Raw genomic sequence first — 20,830 nt, 5'->3', positions numbered from 1 at the left:
AACAATAGAGAATGGGTCCATTTTTTAAAGTAAACGTTTGATTTGTAATAATTTTAAGTTTACAGGAAGATTCCAAAGATAGTACAGAGAGTTTCTGCATACACTTCACCTAGCTTCTCCAAATGTTAACATCTTACATAACCGTGTAACAAACGTGGGTACATTATTAGACTCTGACTTTATTTGGTTTTCACCAGTTTTTCCACTAATGTCCTTTCTTTCTGTTCCAGGATCCAACCCAATATATTACATTGCATTTAGGGTTGTTTTTTGTTTTGTTTTGTTTTGTTTTTAAGTTTATACACACAGAAAAAGCATGGGAGGGTACAGATGAAAGTATTTTAACTGTGATCATAGCTGAGTGTTGAAACTATGGAGTTTTTAAAAAGCTTTCTTGGGTCTTCTAATTTTTCTGTGTATAATTATCGCATACTTAAAAACAGAAAACTAATACCTTCAGGCTGAGGTGGTGTCTCTCTGGTGACTCCTAGTATGGCTAGGCTGTGTTGTGATTATTTATTCATTTGTCCTCTTTAGACTGACCTCAAAAGGAGGGGCCGTGTCTTCTTCATCTCCTTTTCCCCAGTCTTGCAGCTTGGGTGGGGGCACTGAATTCTGGTTGAATGAATGAGTAAAATCAAAGAATTTTATTGCTACCAACTTTCACAACTAGTCTTAGCATTCTCTCAACTCAAGGAAACCCCAGGCTTATGTTTCTCTAGTTGGGTGACCCCTGCAGAAGTATTGGAACTGTTTTTAAAGTCTGCAGCCCCAGAGTTGACCCTAATGCCCATTACTGATTGAGTCACTGTGGGCAGAGTCATGGATTATGCCAGATAGCCAGACCTAGGTCAGCTGACCAGGCGTTTATATGGTGTCCAAAGAAAAGACAGAGTTCTATTGTCCAAGGGAGTGGGGTTGGATGTTAAGCAGGTTAAAAATAAATACAACATCAGAGTCAGGTCCCAAAGCAGTTGCTTAAATTCCTGATTCTTTCCACTAAACTATAAACTTGAGGAGGATAGGTCCACATCAGTACTGTTTATTGTTAAATCCCCAACACCTAGCACAGAACTTGATATGTGCTGCTGAGTCGCTTCAGTCGTGTCCAACTCTGTGCGAACCCACAGACGGCAGCCCACCAGGCTCCCCCGTCCCTGGGATTCTCCAGGCAAGAACACTGGAGTGGGTTGCCATTTCCTTCTCCAATGCATGAAAGTGAAAAGTGAAAGTGAAGTCACTCAGTCATGTCCAACCCTCAGCGACCCCATGGACTGCAGCCTTCCAGGCTCCTCTGTCCATGGGATTTTCCAGGCAAGAGTACTGCAGTGGGGTGCCATTGCCTTCTCCAAACTTGATATGTAGCAGGGGCCTAATCAATATGTAGTGAAGAAAATACATCTCTTTGTAAAAGTAGTTTATTAATAGATAGTGTTTGAATCAGAATGATTTTAGTTGCAAATAACAGCAAACTGGCTTTGAAAAGGAAATTTGTTGGCTCATGCAGCTGAAAAGTCTTGTGGAGGCTGGGAGGCATGATTTGATCTATTTCTCTGCTAATCCCCTAGCTCTGTACTCTCAGGATCATCCTCAGGTTGGCTACTCTCATGACAGCAAAAGGACTGCAGCAGTTCCAGACCTCACATCTACACTCTGTACCATCTGGAGCCAGAGAGAGACTCTGTATCCAAGAGTTCCCAGCAGGATTCACTGTGGACTAAGATCATCTGTTGTTCAGTTGCTAAGTCATGTCCGACTCTGTGACCCCATGGGCTGCAGCACACCAGGCTTCCCTGTCCTTCACTGTCTCCTTGAGTTTGCTCAAATTCATGTCCATTGAGTCAGTGATGCTATCTAACCATCTCATCCTCTGCCACCCTCTTCTTTTGCCTTTAATCTTTGCCAGCATCAGGGTCTTTTCCAATGAGTCAGCTCTTCGCGTTTGATTAGCTTCTTCACAAAGATCATCTGATCACTTGTGAACTGGCCATTAGTGGGAGGGGTTATTTATTGGCTTAGCTTAGATCATGTGCCCTACCATTAGAACAAGTGCAGGAGGGAGTAGAATCAGCTTTCCTGAAATCATGTGGAACCCCAATGGAAACTGAGATTTCTGAGAAGGCAAAAGCAGTCTAGGTCCTGGAGAGGTAACAAGCAGGCATCTGACTCAGTTGCTGAGTTGTGTGGAATAGACATAGGCTGCAAGAGTTAAGGGAAGGCAGTGAGTGAGGGCTGCAGCAGCCGGAGAAGGGAAGCTTCACGGAGGAGGAGAAGAGCCTGAACTAAGACCTGAGATGAATGATTTAGGCAATGGAGAGTTGTGGGCTGGGGGGCAGTGAAGAGGAGGGAAGGACCTCTTGTGAAGATGTCATGAGCGTTTCCATGTGCCAGACGGCATGCTAACCCCTCTTTAGGCATTTTCTCCATTAATCACCACAACAACCTGCAAATTTAGTATCTTCATTGTCTCCATTTTACAGGTGACAATCTGAAACCCAGGGGACACACGGTAATTGTTGACGTTGGGCCTTGGACCCAGCCTGTCTGGCTCTGGAGCCATGATGCTAGTGAGTGAAGAGGGCTGAGGCCATCTGAGGTGTGTGTGCGCTAGTGGAGTGGCCTGACCTCAGAGATCATCACAGAGGTAGTTAAGAGTGTGAAGCGAGGCTCCAGAGTTTCATCTCCCAGCCTGTGTTCATGCTGTTTTCTCCACCTGGAGTTCCTTCTCCCCATCCCTCTCTAAACCCTACTCCTTCATGGCCTGAGCCCCCTAATACATTGTAACACCTAGCCCATGTGAACTGCATGAGACTGTTCTCACTAGACTTCCGTGAGCTCCTCACAAAAACTGCACTTCACCTTTGTATTTGGGGGCTTGACACAGTGAACAGCCCTTTATGGTTGCCATGGTGACCTCCTCTTCTGAGGACTGGAGGGATATCAAAGACACAGATTGTTAGAGCCCTCAGCTTTACCTTATCTAATCCTCTTGCTTTATAGGAAAAGAAATAGGCCAGAGAGGTTGGGACTTTCCCAAGGAACCAGTTAAGTCTAGAACTCAGGATCCTGGGATTCGAAAAGGATATGGCTTGAAGAGCATTATTAGCTCTGGAACCAGATTGAACTCAGATCCCAGTTTCTCTGTGCCAGTCTGTGTGACTTGGGCAAGTCACTTACCCTCTCTGAGCTTCATTTCCCTCAGCTGTATAGTGGGGTTATAATGGAGCCTCCTCCCAGGGCTGTTGTGAGAAATAGTTCTTTTGAGTTTCCAGCACAGAACCTGGCACATGATGATTCTGCAGGAAATGCAGGCTTTCGTCATCCAAGTTATGGACACCAGCCCCACCCAGCAGGGCCTTCAGAATCCTCCTGTCCTCTTCCACATCCCAGTCCACACATCTTCCCTTCAGAACAGCTGAGAGACCAAAAGGAAGTCGCTGTGATGACTTTGGGGTGGAGGTGGGCCAGAGTCCCCTCCTTTGAGATACTGGCTTGGGCTCATATGACTCCCTTGTAGGTCAGAGCCCCACCTGTTGCTGCCCCACTGGCTTGAGGCCACCAAGGCCAGGCCCTGAGACTCCCTGCTTCCGCCTCAGGCTGGCACAGGTGTGGAGCTGCAGTGTGGTCCCTCACATGCTCTGTGCCAGACCAAGAAGGCAGCAGGAATAACAGACAGCCCTGGGCAGACACCCAGAATGCAAGGTCCTTTGTCTCTGGGGTGGAGGTGCTCCCAGGGCTGGATGGCACAATCACATGACTGGGCCCCGCCCATCCAAAAGATATACTAAGTCATCCCCTTTTGAGAGCCGCCACCCAACCCCTGCTCCTGCTCATATAAGCCCCTGACTCCCCATCTTCTGTGTCTCCCTGGCTGGGGGATGGTGGACAAGTCACTTTAGTCCTGTGTGTTTCGGCTTCCTCCTCTGTACTATGGGGACAGTGATGCCTTCTTCAGAATTAAACAGAATCCCATATATGAGAGTGTCCCATGCTAGGTCTTCACACAGTAGGTGCTCAATATATGTTTCTCCCCTCCTCGCTCAGCTGTGCCATTGTCTGGGCAGCGGGGATCAGAACCGAGGCATGATGCCTTTGAAAGTTCACCAAGCTCTGAGCACAGCTGTCTGAAATCATACCTTCTGTTCCCACTGGATGGACTCCCAACACCTGGGCTTGGTCCTGGTTCTGCCCCTTACCAGGCAGCTTTTATTAATATGTATCATTCACATTCTGTGAGCCTCGGTTTCCTCATCTGCAAAATAAACACATTTATTGATTCAACATATTTACTCTTTTGTACTGGGCTCTGGGCACCAAGAAACAAATGAGATTGCTTGCCTTCAAGGACCTCCCGGTCTAGTAGAGGAGACAGATGTAAAATCAGAGACACGTGGAGGGAGCAGTAAGAGCATAGCAGGGGGTGAAGAGCTTAGCCTAGGTGGATCTGGGAAGACCTCAGAGGAAGGGACATCTGAGCCACACCTTGAAATATGAGTGCAAATTTGCCAGGCAGCCGTGGGGGACAGATTTTGTGTCAAATGTGTTTTATTAATTGGGCTGCCTGGCCCTGCTAGCTCCTACCTCAGCCCACCTTGCTTACAGAGGAAACAAAGAAATGCGCTAGAAACTCATCTCCAGGCCAAGAGCTCCTAGAACAAGGGGCAAGGGAGGTGTAGCCACCTGCAGGGCAAAATCTAGACTCACCAGCCCACCACACGGAGGCCCATTCACCTTCATATCCCCCTTGTATTTTACACTCTGGCACAACAGAACCTCTTAAAGGTTCCTGAGATCAACATCAACCTGTCTCTCCTCCTTGAGTCCCCTCCCTCTCCACATCCACCTGGCAACCTCCAGTTCATCTCCTGGAAACGTGATTGGGCCCACAAGCCACCTGGACACCTTTTTATTTATAAATACACAGACTCAACCTATGTTGAGGAGTGACTGAGGATTCTTCAAAGACAAAAAGTAGGTTTACGCAGTGTCCAGCATAGGATTGACCCAGGGCTGCATTTCTGGATGAATGGTTCAAAGTCCACTTCTTCAGCCAACATTGGGCTTCTGCCTCTGGCCTGCTGGCGGTCAGCAAGGCATAGAGGATGCAAGAAGCACAGGGTACCGTTCAGGGAGAAACACACATTAACAGGTAATTATAGCATTGGGTGATACGGTGGGAAAACAAGTGAGAGCAATTATAGGTTTCCCCTGATATCTGAAATCGGGGCTTTCCACTGCAACCTTTCATAAGCCAAAATGGCATAAGGCAAAGAAGCAGTTATCTCAGGACACAAGGACGCACAAGATAGAGCACAGATGCTCACAGACACAGGTGAAAGCTATGGCAGCTTGATGCTGAGACGCTGAGTGGGGTGCCCGGAGAAGGAGCTTCGTCGTGCCACTCTCTGCTCTGCTCTGGATGCCCACTGCCTCTACAGCTGGGTGCAGAGCAAACACTGAATGCTGTTTTTGCTTTTTGCCTTGTTTTGTAAAAGTGAAAATCCCCTTCGGATTCCTCTTGGTTAGCAAAAACAGGTACTAATGTGGGTCTTCTATAAACAAAGTGGTGGAAAGCAAACTTTTGAAAAACAAGGGATACCTGTAACTTTGGGTGCACTGGAGAAGACTTGGAGTAGCCAACATGAAGCTGGGCCTTGAAAGCAAAGCAGGAGTTTGCTGGATGGTGAGAGAAGAAAAACGTATACAAGGCACAGAGACATGAAAAAGGATAGCATGCTCCAGGGACAGCAAAGTATTCCTCATGGCTGGAGCCTGAGAGGAATGGCTAGTGGCGGGGGGATGGGTGGGAGGGCTGAATATGGGAGATGAGGCTAGGGAGGCAGGCCGGGGCCAAGGAGCAGCAGACCTCACCCTCATGTCAAGGAGTTTAGACACATACACATCCTAGAGCCAGTTACTGAAGATCTTCAAACGAACAGAGTGACATGGTCAGTTTGAGGGATTCTGTTTTTTAGGCCCCAGAGCAAGGCATTCAAGACCTTAGTTCCCTGACTAGGGATCAAACCTGGGCCCCCTGCACTGGGCCCCAGCCAGGGAAGTCCCAGTTTGCATTTCAATGTAGAGGGGAGAGGGGATATAGAAGCCCGAGAGGAAGCTGTTAGTCCAGGGATTTGGGCCACTCAATACTGTTAACACTCAGTCATCACTCTGTTCGGCTCCATGCTAATTACCTTATACAGATCCCATTCTCCCAGGACCCTCTTTCAAAGACTGAAAAACTGAGGTGTAAAGAAGTTAAGTACCTTGCTTTACTTGGTAAGTGGTGAAGCCTGGATTTGCACCATGGTGGCACACTTCAGGGCCTGTGCTTTCAGTTTCTGTGCTATATGGGTTCTCACTAGCATCACAGCAATAATAATAATGCTATGCTAATGAGGTTTGCCGAGTGCATATTCAACTTTGGACTCTTACCTCAGGTTTAATCAAGTTCTAATCAGGCTGGCAAGGAGGATACTGTCCAGCTGGAAGGCCATCCCCAGAGCCCAGAGTCCAGTGGAGACAGTGCTCCAGGCCTTGCTGTATCCAAGCCACTCAGAGGGAAGTGACCTGGCCACCTCCCCAAACTGCTGACAGTGACCTTTGGCAGAGGCATCCAGAGCCTCGTGCTGCAGTTGGCCGACAGCCCAGCCAGAACGGCTGAGCCAGTATGGCCTGGGCAGCTGCGGGGCCTGGGCCCCAGGGGCCTCCAGACACCCTGGCTTAAAGCCAGGACACTGTACAAGGCTGCTAGAGCCCATAGCGTTGGACCCAGCATTAGGAGCCCAGCTTGGTCACTGATGTGCTATGGAATCTTGGGCAAATCCCTACCCCTCCGTGGGCCTCAGTTTTCTAGAAGGTGAATGAGTAAAACTTGCCCCTTCCTTACGCGGCCTGTGATGGGCAGGGCACTGGGAGTACCACAGAGTCATCTCTTCTGCCAGGAAAGCTGACCCTCACGTTACTTAGGATCTCTCCTTAGTGCCAGGCCCTGTGCTCTATACTGAGGCCACAGAGCAGGGCTGAGCTGACTCCTGCCTCCAAGCAGTTCCCAGTTAGTTGTGGGACTGGGGGACAGACAGTAAAATCAATTGCAGCCCAGTGTGGTAGGTACTGTATTGCATAGAGAGAAGGATACCTGTGGGGCTCCAAGGAGGGAGCAGCTGGCTCTGTCTGCAGAGACCGGGAGGGCCTCCAAATAGGAAGAACAGGGAACTGCACCCTGCATCTTCCAGGTCGAGAAGGGGGTGGGGTGCGTTCCTATTGAGGCAACAACCTGTGCAAAGGCCTGGAGGCAGAAAAGACTGGTCCGTTGAGGAAAAGGTGAGCATCATATGGCAGGTGGTGGGGAGGGGAGTGTGTATGTGTTCAAGGAAATGGGGCTGAAGGGGCAGGTGGGAGGCAGCATGGGGCTGCACTGAGTCCCAGGCTGCCAAGGCGCAGCTGAAGACTCCTCGGCCAGGAGCAGAGCCCACACACAGGCCTCGTGGGCAGCTGGGAAGGAGCCTCTGGAGCCCCAGGTGGCCGGTTCCTCCTACCTTCCAAGGCCAAAAGTCACCCTGCCCTCCTGTTCAGGGCACTCCATCCCCTCCAATCTCAGACAAAGCCCTTCACAGAGCAGCCCAATTATCTCAAGCACCTCATCCTTGGGAGCTTCATCCTCTATCTTCTAGGTTTCCTTGGCAGTCCAGTGAGGCAGCTGAGGCTCAAAGCCACCAGGTGGTGCAGAGACAGTTTTAAGCACCTGTGGGTCAGTCCCCATGTTAATCTCTGGAGAAGGAGCCAGACAGGATGCCTGCAAGGAGCTCACAGACTGGCTGGGAGAACAAATGCTAAACGGGGGAGCATGCTGATAATTAATTATTTACTGTTGTTTTGGTTGTTTAGAAAAACACATCAGCCATAAAAAAAGAATGAAAATAATGCCATTTGTAGCAACATGCATGGACCTAGAAATTGCCATAGTAAGTGAAGTAAGTCAGAGAAAGACAACCATCGTATAATATCCACCTATACATAGAATCTTTAAAAATGATGCAAATGAACTTATTTACAAAACAGAAGTTGAGTCACAGATGTAGAAAACAAATCTGTGGTTACCAGAGGGAAAAGGGAGGGATAAACTGGGACATCGGGACTGACATACACACACTCCTATATATAGAACAGGTAACTAATAAAAACCTACTGAATAGCACAGGGAACTCTCTCCAATATTCTGTAGTGACGTATACGGGAACAGAACCTTAAAAAAAAAGTGGATATACCTGTATGTATAACTGACTCATTTTGCTATACAGCAGAAACTAACGCAATAGTGTAAAGCAACCATAATCCAATTTTAAAAATTAATTCAAGGGTGGGATGGGAAGGGGGAGGAAGGCTCGAGAGGAAGGGGATATATATAATTATGACTGATTTGAGTTGTCGTATGGCAGAAATCAACACAACACTGTAAAGCAATTATCCTCTGATTAAAAAAACATAGTGAAAAAATTTTTGCAACAAAAAATAATAAAATTAATTCAAAAATTTAAAAATAAATTAATAAATAAATGAAAAATACATGTAGCTGGAGAACTTTATAAGAGGGAGCTGACCTCTCCGGGCAGACGGAGAAGGCATTCCTGAGAAGTAATGTTGCAGTCTGAGCCTGAGGAAGCAGTGTTGCTGGCTTACTCATTGAAGCAGGAGTGGGGAGAATGTTACCAAGTCCCAAATGACTTGTCCCAGGTCCTCTGTTCACAAAGGGGATTTGACTCCAGGTCCACTGTCTCACAGTCCTCCTCCCATCAGGATTTTTCTCTAATTATTCAGATGTCACCAGTAAAGAATTTCCATATCTTTGATCTTGCTGGATCCTCCCTGAGGTAGGGCCCACCTGCCCATTTAGAGGCAAGCTGAAACATAGGGAGTCCAAGTGACTCACCCAAGTCCACACAGCGAGTCAGATCTAGGGCAAGAACCCACATGTCTGGGCTCTGAGATACCCGATGAGATCACAGAGGAAATTCGATGCTGTCTTTCCCAGCTTTGCCTTGGACCAGACCATCCCTGGAATGACAGACACCCAAGGGGCTTTCCTGGAAAACAACTTCCTTGAGGGACATGAGAGCTGCTAAGAAATATTTTCAGCTCTGGGGCAGCCCCATGCTAAGTCCATGTTCCTGGGCTTAGCGTGCCCAGGAACCTCCCTTACTGATAGCCCTGAGCTCAGAGCAAACACTTGGACCATGATTCTTTCTGCCCTTGATGTTTCAAACAGAACTGCTGCTGAATGAAATGGAGTGTAAGCAAGGGCTGGACAGGCCTCTAGGCCACACAGGCACCACCTTCAGAAAGACCTGTAAACTGTAGTAAGCTCTAAGCCCTGGAGCACAGGGCCCTCAAGCCCTGAAGAGGGATGAGTATCTTTGGATCCCAAGGGGATATCATCCCCATTCAGGGGCCTCTGGGTCCCAGTGGGAAGACCTCTAGACCATTACAGATGGATCTTTTGGGGTTTTAATGAGGAGTCTTTGAATACTGTGGACCCTGGTGACGGGGTTCAAACAATAACAGATCACTTGTCAGAATCATGGTAACAGTTGAAGTGTTTGCATGTATTTGCTGTGTATCTATGGAGTTGCTTCAGTTCTTTTCATCCCCAGAGCACGCACTCCTTGATGGTCTTATGCTCCACACTGGCCCTCAGAGCTTCATCTTACGGCGCCAAAGAGACTGAAGATGGAAAAATTAAATCCAAATCCCCTTAGAGAAGCACACATCTGGAATCAGACCTTATCCTGTCCTGGGGCCTCCATCTGCCCTTGCACCCTCCCCCCCACCCCCCACCACCCAGCTGGCCCTGCCTTTCCAACTCCTGCTGAGCAGCAGGCCTTAGAAGCCAAATAACCAGCCCCTACTCCCTACTCCTTTCTGAAAAAGCCTTGTCTGGGGAGGTGGGATGAACTGGAGACCTTCATCCTGACTCTGCCTCCTTCCCTGCTTTGCTAGGAGTTTAAGTGAAATCCTGGGTCTGGGACCTCCCTGGTAGTCCAGTGGCTAAGAAGCTGCATTCCCGATGCAGGGGGCCTGGGTCCAATCCCTGGTCAGGGAACTAGATCCCACATGCCACAACTAAAGATCCTGCATGCTGCGACGAAGACCCAACACAGCCAAATAAATAAGTAAAATCATGGATCTGAAAGTACTTGGTAAACTGAAAAACATTGAACTGACACAAACCAGGGAAAACACCACCTGTTTGGTACAGAGATGAGTGGTTTAACATCATGCCTCTGAGGGGCTCACAGTCTGGGTAGACAGACACACAGACCAACATGGCATGGTTAGTGTGACGGCCACAGGGTGTGCCGGGCGCTGTGAGGGTACAGACAACTCCTGAGGGAGAAAGAGAAGGTCTTGAGAGGAGGACACCTTGGAGATGGGCCCTGAGGGAGGTGTGAGAGTTTACCAAGTAGACAAAAGAGAATATGTGCATTTCAAAGGCAGGAACAGCTGGTGCAAAGGCAGGGGGCCTGGAGAGGGAATGACATCCAGCTAGAGCCAGAGAGTCCAGTCAGGGATGGGCAAATGAGTCTTGGCAAGGCAGTCAGTTCCGTTCAGTTCAGTTCAGTCGCTCAGTCGTGTCTGACTCTTTGCAACCCCATGAACTGCAGCACGCCAGGCCTCCCTGTCCATCACCAATTCCCAGAGTTTACTCAAACTCATGTCCATCGAGTCGGTGATGCCATCCAGCCATCTCATCCTCTGTTGTCCCCTTCTCCTCCTGCCCCCAATCCCTCCCAGCGTCAGGGTCTTTTCCAGTGAGTCAACTCTTCGCATGAGGTGGCCAAAGTACCAAAGTATTGGAGTTTCAGCTTCAGCATCAGTCCTTCCAATGAACACCCAGGACTGATCTCCTTTAGGATGGAGTGGTTGGATCTCCTTGCAGTCCAAGGGAGTCACGGCAGGGCAAACAGTGCTGAAAAGCTTACTAAGAAGATTTGGAGTTCTTTTCAGTAAATAACAAAACTTCTAAAGTAGGGAAGTGGTACTTAAGCAAGAAATGCTTATTTCAATTCTTCACAAGTTTCAAAATAGAGACTTAGAGTAAGGAAGCAAATTGCTCAAAGCCTCAGTATTAGTCAGGAAAACAGAACTAATAGGAGATATGTATATTGCCACACTTATATTTTTATATGTAAATATTTATACTTATATCTATATAAGATTTATTATAAGTGTGTGTATATATACACACACACATACACACACATATATATGGGGCTCTCCAGGTGATACTAGTTGTAAAGAACCCACCTGCCAATGCAGTATATATAAAGAGACACAAATTTAATCCCTGGGTCGGGAAGATCCCCTGGAGGAGGGCATAGCAACCCACTCCAGAATTCTTGCCTGGAGAATCTCATGGACAGAGGAGCCTGGTGGGCTACAGTCCATGGGGTCGCAAAGAATCAGACACTACTGAAGTGACTTAGCACACACACGCATATATAGGAGATTTTTTTTGTAAAGAATTGGCTTGTGCGGTTATGAAGGCCAGCAAGTCCCAGGATCTGCAGGGTGAATCAGCAAACTGGAGGCCCAGGGGAGCTAATGGTTTAATTCTAGTTCAAGTCTGGAGCTATCTGGACACCCTGTGATCCAGTCAAATTGGCACATAAAATTATCACATCCTCACAGCTAAACAGTGGTAGGGCTCAGGTTCGATCCCAGGACTATCTGACTCGAGAGCACATTGCCACAGCAGCCTCTGGGCAGAGATCCAGGGCTCTCCTTTCCCAGCCTGATCTCCAGCCTCATGCCAGCTGGAAAGAAGCAGCCAGTTACCAGCCAGGTCAGGCCATGGGCCAGCCAGAGATAACCAAGCGGGGCTTGGGGAAGGACTAAACAACAGCTTCTCTGTTTTAGGCAAGGCTTTACAAAGGGTTCCACGCCCTCTTGGGTGACCAGGTGAGGACAAGGGGGTTGGGGCTCCAAAGGAACTGGCCAGCAGGAGCAGGACCTCCTTTGCTCACATCAGATGTCTAAACAGCTGTGCCTCTGTCTCCCTCCCCACCTCCTGCTCCCTGACCTAGAGAGTCATTGCTTTCAAGATTGTTGGAACTGGAAAAGCCCCCAATCTTCCCTTCTTCAAATCAGTTCCACACCATTATGCAGGTGGCAAAACAGAGATCCAACGGGCTTCCCCACTGAGCCAATTCAGTTCTTGTCAACCCATGTTTATAGGTCTCACTGCGTTCTACCGTGTAGAGGCTCAGATGGTAAAGGAACAGAAGAGGCAAGTCCAAGAGAGCGGTTACGTGACTCTCTCCCCACCAGCCTGGAACCCCTAAGGAATAAAGATGTACCCACCTCTGTACCTCCAAAGTGAGCACAGGGCCTAGCATAGAAAAGGTGTGTGTGCCGGCTATTCAGTAAAGTCCCCACATGTCCCACAAGGTCCTAGGGTACCTACGAGAGACACAGAGAACAGAATCTTCATGGGCTGGGGCTAGTATAAAGGTGGGTGGTGAGAGAAAAGAAGTGGAGGATAAAACATGACAGGTTCCAGGCTTCAGCTCCTGGGTACATGGGGGTATCCTTCCCTAATTTGAAGGACAGCTGGAAGAAGTGCAAATCTAAAGGGAAGATGACAAGCACAGCGGGGACCCTGAAATTATGAGTAAAGGTCTGGAGAAGGAAAAGTAAAAGGTTTGTTTGGGGAAGGCTGTTGGTATGTCTTGGAGAGCAGGAAGAATTAGGTATGAGTGGTAGGAGGTTTGGAATGGAGGCTGAGATTGGTCCTTGATTCCTTTCTGGCAGTGGAGAGCCACTGCAGGTCTGTAACAGATCCTCAGAGAGATGATTCCAGAAGTCACTTCCAGGACCTTCCCTGGTGGTCCAGTGGCTAAGAGTCCCAAGTTCCCAATGCAGGGCGCTTGGGTTCAATCCCTGGTCAGGAAACTAGATCCCACATGCTGCAACCAAGAAAGCATTTGCATGCCACAACAAAGATAAAAGATTATGCGTGCTGCAACTAAGAACTGGTACAGCCAAATATATAATTTTTTTAATTCTTAAAAAAAAAAAAGGTCACTCCCAGTAAGCACCATGGAAACAGCACCGCCAGATTCCTCAGGGAGTAGGGGAGATGAAGCCAGACTCTGCCCACATCAGTGCCCACTTTCTTCCCTGTTCACCATATTTCTTCCCTGTCCACAATATTTACCCCTCCCCATTGGGCTGATGAAGAAACTAACACAGGGAAGTGAAGTGTGTGCCTGGGGTCACAGCTGGGAAGAAGAGAATCACTTGGAGCCCATCCCCCTCCTACCTTACAGAGAAAGAATAAGAGGCCCAGAGGGGAAGGTCCCCATTTTGCCCATGAGGAAGTAGAAACACAGGAAGGTTGGGTCTTTTCCAAGCTATTCAGTAAATAGTGATCAAGCCCTCCAAACATCCTGAGTGTTTTTTCATCTCTCCACAGAACCAGGCCTTTCTACAGTCCTCAAGCCCAGAGTTTCCAAAATACTTGTCTTGGCCGCTGTATCTTTGGTTCAAGATGATGCCACTGCGGAACCAGATGCAACCTGACTGCATACTGAGACCCAGGGAGGGGAAACAACCTCCCGTCACCCGGAAAATCAGGGTCTAAGGTCAACGGCTATTTCCCTGGGCTGTCCCATAGAGTGGCAGGATAGAGGCTCGAGGGGTGGTGGGAGCAGCCTCTGGGTGACCCTGGGAAACGTCTCTGGGGAAACGAAGATTCTGAGGCCCAGAGACGGCAAGGGGCTGGCCCCAAGCTCCATCAGCTGAGACCTGCTGTTGCCCTACCTCAGCACTTGGCGAACACCAGGTACTTTCTGGCGGTGAGGAGGATGGGCCCGGCCCCCGCACTCACCCCACATCCCACCATGAGAGGGCACCAGGACAGAGGGGCTTTCCACTCAGATCCCCGAGAGAAGTTGCTCCATCATCCTGTCTCACCACAACCATTTCCTTCTCTAAAAACTCCCTTCCCCACAGGCCCGGAGGCCAGCCAGGCTCTTCTCAACACAGAGGGACTAGCTTCTCGGGCTGAAGCCAGGCTGGGCTCAGGAATGTCCCAGGAGACCCTCTTACCTCTGCCACGGCCACAGAGGGTGTGTGCCGGGTTGGCCCCAGGCTGGGCGGGGCCTGAAGCTAGCCCCTCTCTGAGAGGAAGAGTCACACACTCCCACGGTTGCAAAGGCTTCACACACACAGGAGCTCACTTAATCCTCCCAGCCAACCCGCAGCGGCGGAACAGTTATTACCAATGGCCCTTTTCCAGGTAAGGAAAGTGAAAGCAGGAAGGAGCTCTGAGTAATAACGACTTTTCCGTCTGACTGAGCAATTTGTTCCTCCTAAGGGTCTGCTCAGTAGTGTATCAGCAGAGTATCAGGTTCTGAGTTTTGTTTAGCTTTCGCAGACTTTTTTGGAAGTTGCCCGGGAAAGAGCCGAGCCTCACCCGTCGTTTCCAAAGTGGAAGCCCCCTGGATTGGGAAAACCGGAGCAGGAAAGGAGACTTGACTTAGCGAAGTTCACACAGGGCAAGTGAACTAACTGGCTGGGGTCAGACTTGGCGGCGGGAAGTACCTGCCAGGCTTGTACCCTGACACCCGGGCTGCCGCCTGCCGCCTCCCATCCCTAAGGCCTCAGCTTCTCGGCCCTTCCAGAGCTCACGCCTCCGGTGGGGCCGCAGACTGTGGGAGCCTGGTGTGCTGAAACCCGTCGATCTCTGTGGGTGGAAAGAGTCCGACCCCACCCGCTTTGGGCGCCGGCAGCTCCTCCAGCCCCCGCTGGCCTCCCTGACCCTTCCAGCTCTGCCCCCGGCCCACCACCTATACGCCAAGCACCTGAGACTTGAAAGGCTCCACCCCCAGCGGTGCGACAGGTGTAAGGGGCGGGGCCAGGCCGAAGCTCTGCCCCTTTACCTGCGGAGGCCCACCTTGGGAGACGAAAGGTTCGCTCCCCCTAGAAGAAAGAAGGTATGGCTGGTAGGTGTCGCCAGCAGTTACTGACTCACACTCATCCATTCTTTCATTCAACCTCCCTGATGTTTATTCATGGACTTCCTAGGCAAATTCTTAAACCCCAGAACCTGCTAATTCTCTCACTAGACTCTTCCGGACAGCCAAACTGGGTCACGCCTTTTTCTGAACCCTGGGGACACAGCAATGCATAAGGTGAACACAATCTCTGACCTGGAGGAGTTTAGTAGTGCAAGGGGCACAGCAGCATGTGTCTGGTACTGTAAAGGATGGGCACAAGGCAGCAAGGAAACAGTGAAGAAGCGTCATGTGTAACAGCATTCCAGGCAAGGCTACAGAGAGGAGTGGTGTCCCACCTGGATCAGGAAGGGAGCAACAACTGGCCAATGGTGGAGTTAGCAATAGTCAGATCAGATCAGATCAGATCAGTTGCTCAGTCGTGTCCAACTCTTTGCGACCCCACGAATCGCAGCACACCAGGCCTCCCTGTCCAGCACCAACTCCCGGAGTTCACTCAGACTCACGTCCATCGAGTCAGTGATGCTATCCAGCCATCTCATCCTCTGTCGTCCCCTTCTCCTCCTGCCCCCAATCCCTCCCAGCATCAGAGTCTTTTCCAATGAGTCAACCCTTCGCATGAGGTGGCCAAAGTACTGGAGTTTCAGCTTTAGCATCATTCCTTCCAAAGAAATCCCAGGGCTGATCTCCTTCAGAATGGACTGATTGGATCTCCTTGCAGTCCAAGGGACTCTCAAGAGTCTTCTCCAACACCACAGTTCAAAAGCATCAATTCTTTGGCGCTCAGCCTTCTTCACAGTCCAACTCTCACATCCATACATGACCACAGGAAAAACCATAGCCTTGACTAGAAGAACCTTTGTTGGCAAAGTAATGTCTCTACTTTTGAATATGCTATCTAGGTTGGTAGCAATAGTAACAACCCAAATGTAAGCTCTTTTCAGTCTCTTACTGTGTACTTTGGCTTTCCCGGTGGCTCAGAGGTAAAGGATCTGCCTGCCAATGCAGAAGACGCGAGTTTGATCCCTGGGTGGGGAAGATCCCCTGAAGAAGGAAATGGCCACCCACTCTAATATTTTTGTCTGGGAGATCCAATAGACAGAGGATCCTGGAGGGATGCAGTCCATGGGGTCACAAAAGAGTGGGACACAACTTAGCGACTAAAACAACTATGTGCTTTATTTCCATTAATTTTCATCTTTATCACAATCTTGGGAAGTAGAGATTATCACCTTCATTTTACAAATGAGAAAATTGAGGCTTCAAGAGTTTAAATCAATTGTCCAAAGTGATATAACCAATAAATACAAAACCCAGAATCTGAGCCAGGTCCATATCTGAGTTTAGACCTAGATTTAAGTTTAAAAATACAGAATGTTACACATAAAGGCCTGGAGGCTATATCAAAAATATTAACAATGGTAGTCTCTGGGAGATGAATTTATATTATTATACATTTGAATTATGTATGAGATGAGATATCTATGTATGTTAGAATTCACAATTTCCCTATGGCAGATTAGTTTTGCTTTCTCCAATTCTTTTTTCTTTCTCTAGAAATGGAAATTGCTTGACAGTGGTGTTTTCCCCTTGATTACAAAAATATAGGGTCATTTTTGAAAATCAGTCCATTTAAAAATAATCATTTCCAGTGATTATTTTCCCTCTGTGTTTTCCTAACTTACTGCATCAAGCATATATTACCTTTGTAATTCGAAAGCAAATGCTATTTTTAAGAAATGAATTGCACACATCCAGGACTGAGTGATCCGAACAACTAGAGCTCAGACAGTTCCTGAGAAAAAGGCTTGGGGGTTTTGGTTGACCTCATACCAGAGTGAGTCATCCCAGTGAAGTAGCTGCCAAACACTGGGCAGACAAGTAGAAATGCAGGTCCCAGACTGGAGAAGGAAACCTCCCTTGCACCCCAGGGCTGTCAGACTTTAGGTGGGCTGGAGAGCTGCCCTGCAGCTGAGGAGAACCTGAGTGCAGTTGAAGGACCTTGGAAAAGAGGCACCTGGGGAGAGGTCTTCACAATACACCTACAGTTGGCATGCAGGTATGGGCAGGGTGACCAAGGGGGCTTAACTTGTCTGGAGAAATAGTGAGCAAGGAGAGGCTAGAAGCCCATCTCACTAGTTGATCACATTAGGAGACCTCCCTAATGTTTGTAGAATAGGAGTAGGAAGAGATACATCCCCAACTCAATATCTCAGAGGGAATGTGCTGAAACTATTAACAGTAAGCAATAGTGATAACAATAATGAGAATTGGTGTTTGCCAGACTCTTTGTGCCTAGCACATTATATATAATACATTATAATATATGTAATTATATACAATATATAATACTAATTATGTTGATTATTATATATAATACATGGTATGTTATATAATTGGAACTTCTCAAGTGGCTCAGTGGTAAAAGAATCCTCCTGCAATATAGGAGATGCAGGTTTGATCCCTAGGTGGGAAATATCCCCTGGAGAAGGAAATGGCAATCCACTCCAGTATTCTTGCCTGGGAAATCCCATGGACAGAGGAGCCTGGCAGGCTACAGTCCAGAAGGTCACACAGAGTCAAACACCACTGAAGCAACTTAGCACGAACACAAGTGTGTGTCTGTGTGTGTTTGTGTGTAGTTAGGCATAAAGGGCCTGGTTGGTATATATAATCAGTGGCTTTCAAATTCAATCTATACTAGACTCCTCTGGAAGGCCTCTTGCAACACAGACTGCTGGGTCCCACTCCAAGAGTTGCAGATTCAGTATGTCAGGAGCGGGGCTAATTCACAGGTGATTAAATGTGGCTGGTCTGGGAACCACACTTTGAGAACCACAATATACTTTATCTTATTATTTGTCACAACCACCTTGCAGTAGAGATTCTGTTGTTATCCCCATTTTACAGATCAAAAAACAAACAAAACAAAACACATCATCTGAGGTTCCTCACAGAGGCAAAATTACTGTTTACAGCTAGTAAGTGCCAGAACCTAGATTTGAATCTAGGTTTTCCTGACTCCAAAGTTCATGCTTAACAAAAACAATCAGTTCTTTTTTTTCAATTAATTGATAAGTAGAAATCAAGATTGCATTGTTTGAAATTAACACAACATTGTAAATCAACTATACTTCAATAAAATTTTTAAAAAGATTCTATGGTTTGGTAACAAACTTATAAATTGTTCCTTGGAGTTATCAAAAAAAAAAAAAAAAGTCAAAATTTTGATCCCCAGAAGAAGCTTGACAGGAGTTGCCAGTGTTTCAGAGGTACAGAAAGAGCAATGCCTTGAGGGAGGAAGAGGGACTTTGGATATACCTTGTCCAAGTTTTCTCAGTTCTTACAGCTTCAGGATCTTGTGCTGTGGGTTCTCTGCTAGAGCAGTTGTTCTTCCCTTTCTTAGGATGCAATATACCAAATGTGCATTGACCATCTTGTTCGATTGAGCAGGGTAGGCTGAATGACGGCCACCAATGATATCAGGTCCTAATCCCCAGAAGCTATGAATGTTACCTTATATGGCAAAAGGAACTTAACAGATGTGTTTATATCAAGAATCTTAGACCTAAACAGACATTTCTCCAAAGAAGACATACAGATGGCCAATAAACACACTGAAAAAATGTTCAACATCACTCATTATTAGAGAAATGCAAATCAAAACTACAATGAGGTATCACCTCACACTCTTCAGAATGGCCATCACCAAAAAAAAAAATCTACAAACAATAAATGCTGGAGAGGATGGGGAAAAAAGGGAACCCTTTTGCCCTGTTGGTGGGAATGTAAACTGATACAGCCACTATGGAGAACAATATGGTGATTCTTTAAAAAACTAGGAATAAAACTACCATATGATTCAGCAATCCCACTACTGGGCATATGACCTAAGAAAATTGTAATTCAAAAAGACACATTTAATACTTAGGAATAAATCTACCTAAAGAAACAAAAAACCTATATATAGAAAACTATAAAACACTGGTGAAAGAAATCAAATATGACACAAATAGATGGAGAAATATACCATGTTCATGGATTGGAAGAATCAATATAGTGAAAATGGGTATACTACCCAAAGCAATCTACAGATTCAATGCAATGCCTATCAAGTTACCAATGGTATTTTTCACAGAACTAGAACAAATAATTTCACAATTTGTATGGAAATATAAAAAACCTCAAATAGCCAAAGCAATCTTGAGAAAGAAGAATGGAACTGGAGGAATCAACCTGCCTGACTTCAGACTATACTACAAAGCTACAGTCATCAAGACAGTATGGTATTGGCACAAAGACAGAAATATAGATCAATGGAACAAAATAGAAAGCCTAGAGATAAATCCACTCACCTACAGACAACTTATCTTTGACAAAGGAGGCAAAAATATACAATGGAGAAAAGACAATCTCTTTAACAAGTGGTGCTGGGAAAACTGGTCAACCACCTGTAAAAGAATAAAACTAGAACACTTTCTAACACCACACACAAAAATAAACTCAAAATGGATTAGAGATCTAAATGTAAGACCAGAAACTATAAAACTCCTATAGGAAAACATAGGCAAAACACTCTGACATAAATCACAGCAAGATCCTCTATGACCCACCTCCCAGAGTAATGGAAATAAAAGCAAAAATAAACAAATGGCACCTAATTAAATTTAAAAGTTTTTGCACAACAAAGGAAACTATAAGCAAGGTGAAAAGACAGCTTTCAGAATGAGAGAAAATAGTAGCAAATGAAGCAACTGACAAAGAATTAATTTCAAAAATATACAAGCAGCTCATGCAGCTCAATACCAGAAAAATAAATGACCCAATCAAAAAATGGGCCAAAGAACTAAACAGACATTTCTCCAAAGAAAACACATAGATGGCTAACAAACACATGAAAAGATGCTCAACATCATTCATTATCAGAGAAATGCAAATCAAAACCACAATGAGGTACCATCTCATGCCAGTCAGAATGGCTGCTATCAAAAAGTCTACAAACAATAAATGCTGGAGAGGGTGTGGAGAAAAGGGAACCCCCTTACACTGTTGGTGGTACAGTGTACAGCCACTATGGAGAACAGTGTGGAGATTCCTTAAAAAAATGGAAATAGAACTGCCATATGACCCAGCAATCCCACTGCTGGGCATACACACCAAGGAAACCAGAATTGAAAGAGACACGTGTACCCCAATGTTCATCGCAGCACTGTTTATAATAGCCAGGACATGGAAGCAACCTAGAAGTCCATCAGCAGAAGAATGGGTAAGAAAGTTGTGGTACATATACACAATGGAATATTACTCAGCTATTAAAAAGAATGCATTTGAATCGGTTCTAATGAGGTGGATGAAACTGGAGCCTATTATACAGAGTGAAGTAAGTCAGAAAGAAAAACACCAAAATAGTATATTAACACATATATATGGAATTTAGAAAGATGGGAATGACAACCCTATACATGAGACAGCAAAAGAGACACAGATATAAAGAACAGACTTTTAGACTCTGCAGGATGATCTGAGAGAATAGCATTGAAACATGTGTATTACCATACGTGAAATAGATGACCAGTCCAAGTTCGATGCATGAAACAGGGCACTCAAAGCCAGTGCACTGGGACAACTCAGAGGGATGGGGTGGGAAGGGAGGTGGGAGCAGGGTTTGGGATGGGGGACACATATCCACCGGTAGCTGATTCATGTCAGTGTACGGCAAAAAACCACCACGGTATTGTAAAGTAATTAGCCTCCAATTAAAATAAACAAATAAATGTTTTTTAAAAAGACACTTGTACCCCAATGTTCATTGCCAC

At 46.7% G+C, this 20,830-nt stretch overlaps 1 long non-coding RNA gene across 1 annotated transcript; it reads right to left on the bottom strand.

Annotated features, from left to right (window-relative positions):
- Positions 1 to 1,404: 1,404 nt before the first annotated feature.
- On the bottom strand, positions 1,405 to 14,257 carry LOC147377636 (uncharacterized). Its single transcript, XR_015140019.1, has 3 exons — positions 14,107 to 14,257; positions 12,358 to 12,456; positions 1,405 to 4,252 (listed from the first exon to the last, which is right to left on the bottom strand). It is a non-coding gene; the product is annotated as an uncharacterized LOC147377636 (long non-coding RNA).
- Positions 14,258 to 20,830: the final 6,573 nt, after the last annotated feature.

The sequence above is a fragment of the Bos grunniens genome, chromosome 2 (assembly GCF_055505025.1).
Source record: "Bos grunniens cultivar Pamir isolate PY7600 chromosome 2, Bosgru_T2T1.0, whole genome shotgun sequence".
In the NCBI taxonomy this organism is placed as follows: domain Eukaryota; kingdom Metazoa; phylum Chordata; class Mammalia; order Artiodactyla; family Bovidae; genus Bos; species Bos grunniens.
This window is presented reverse-complemented; position numbering and strand designations above follow the sequence as displayed.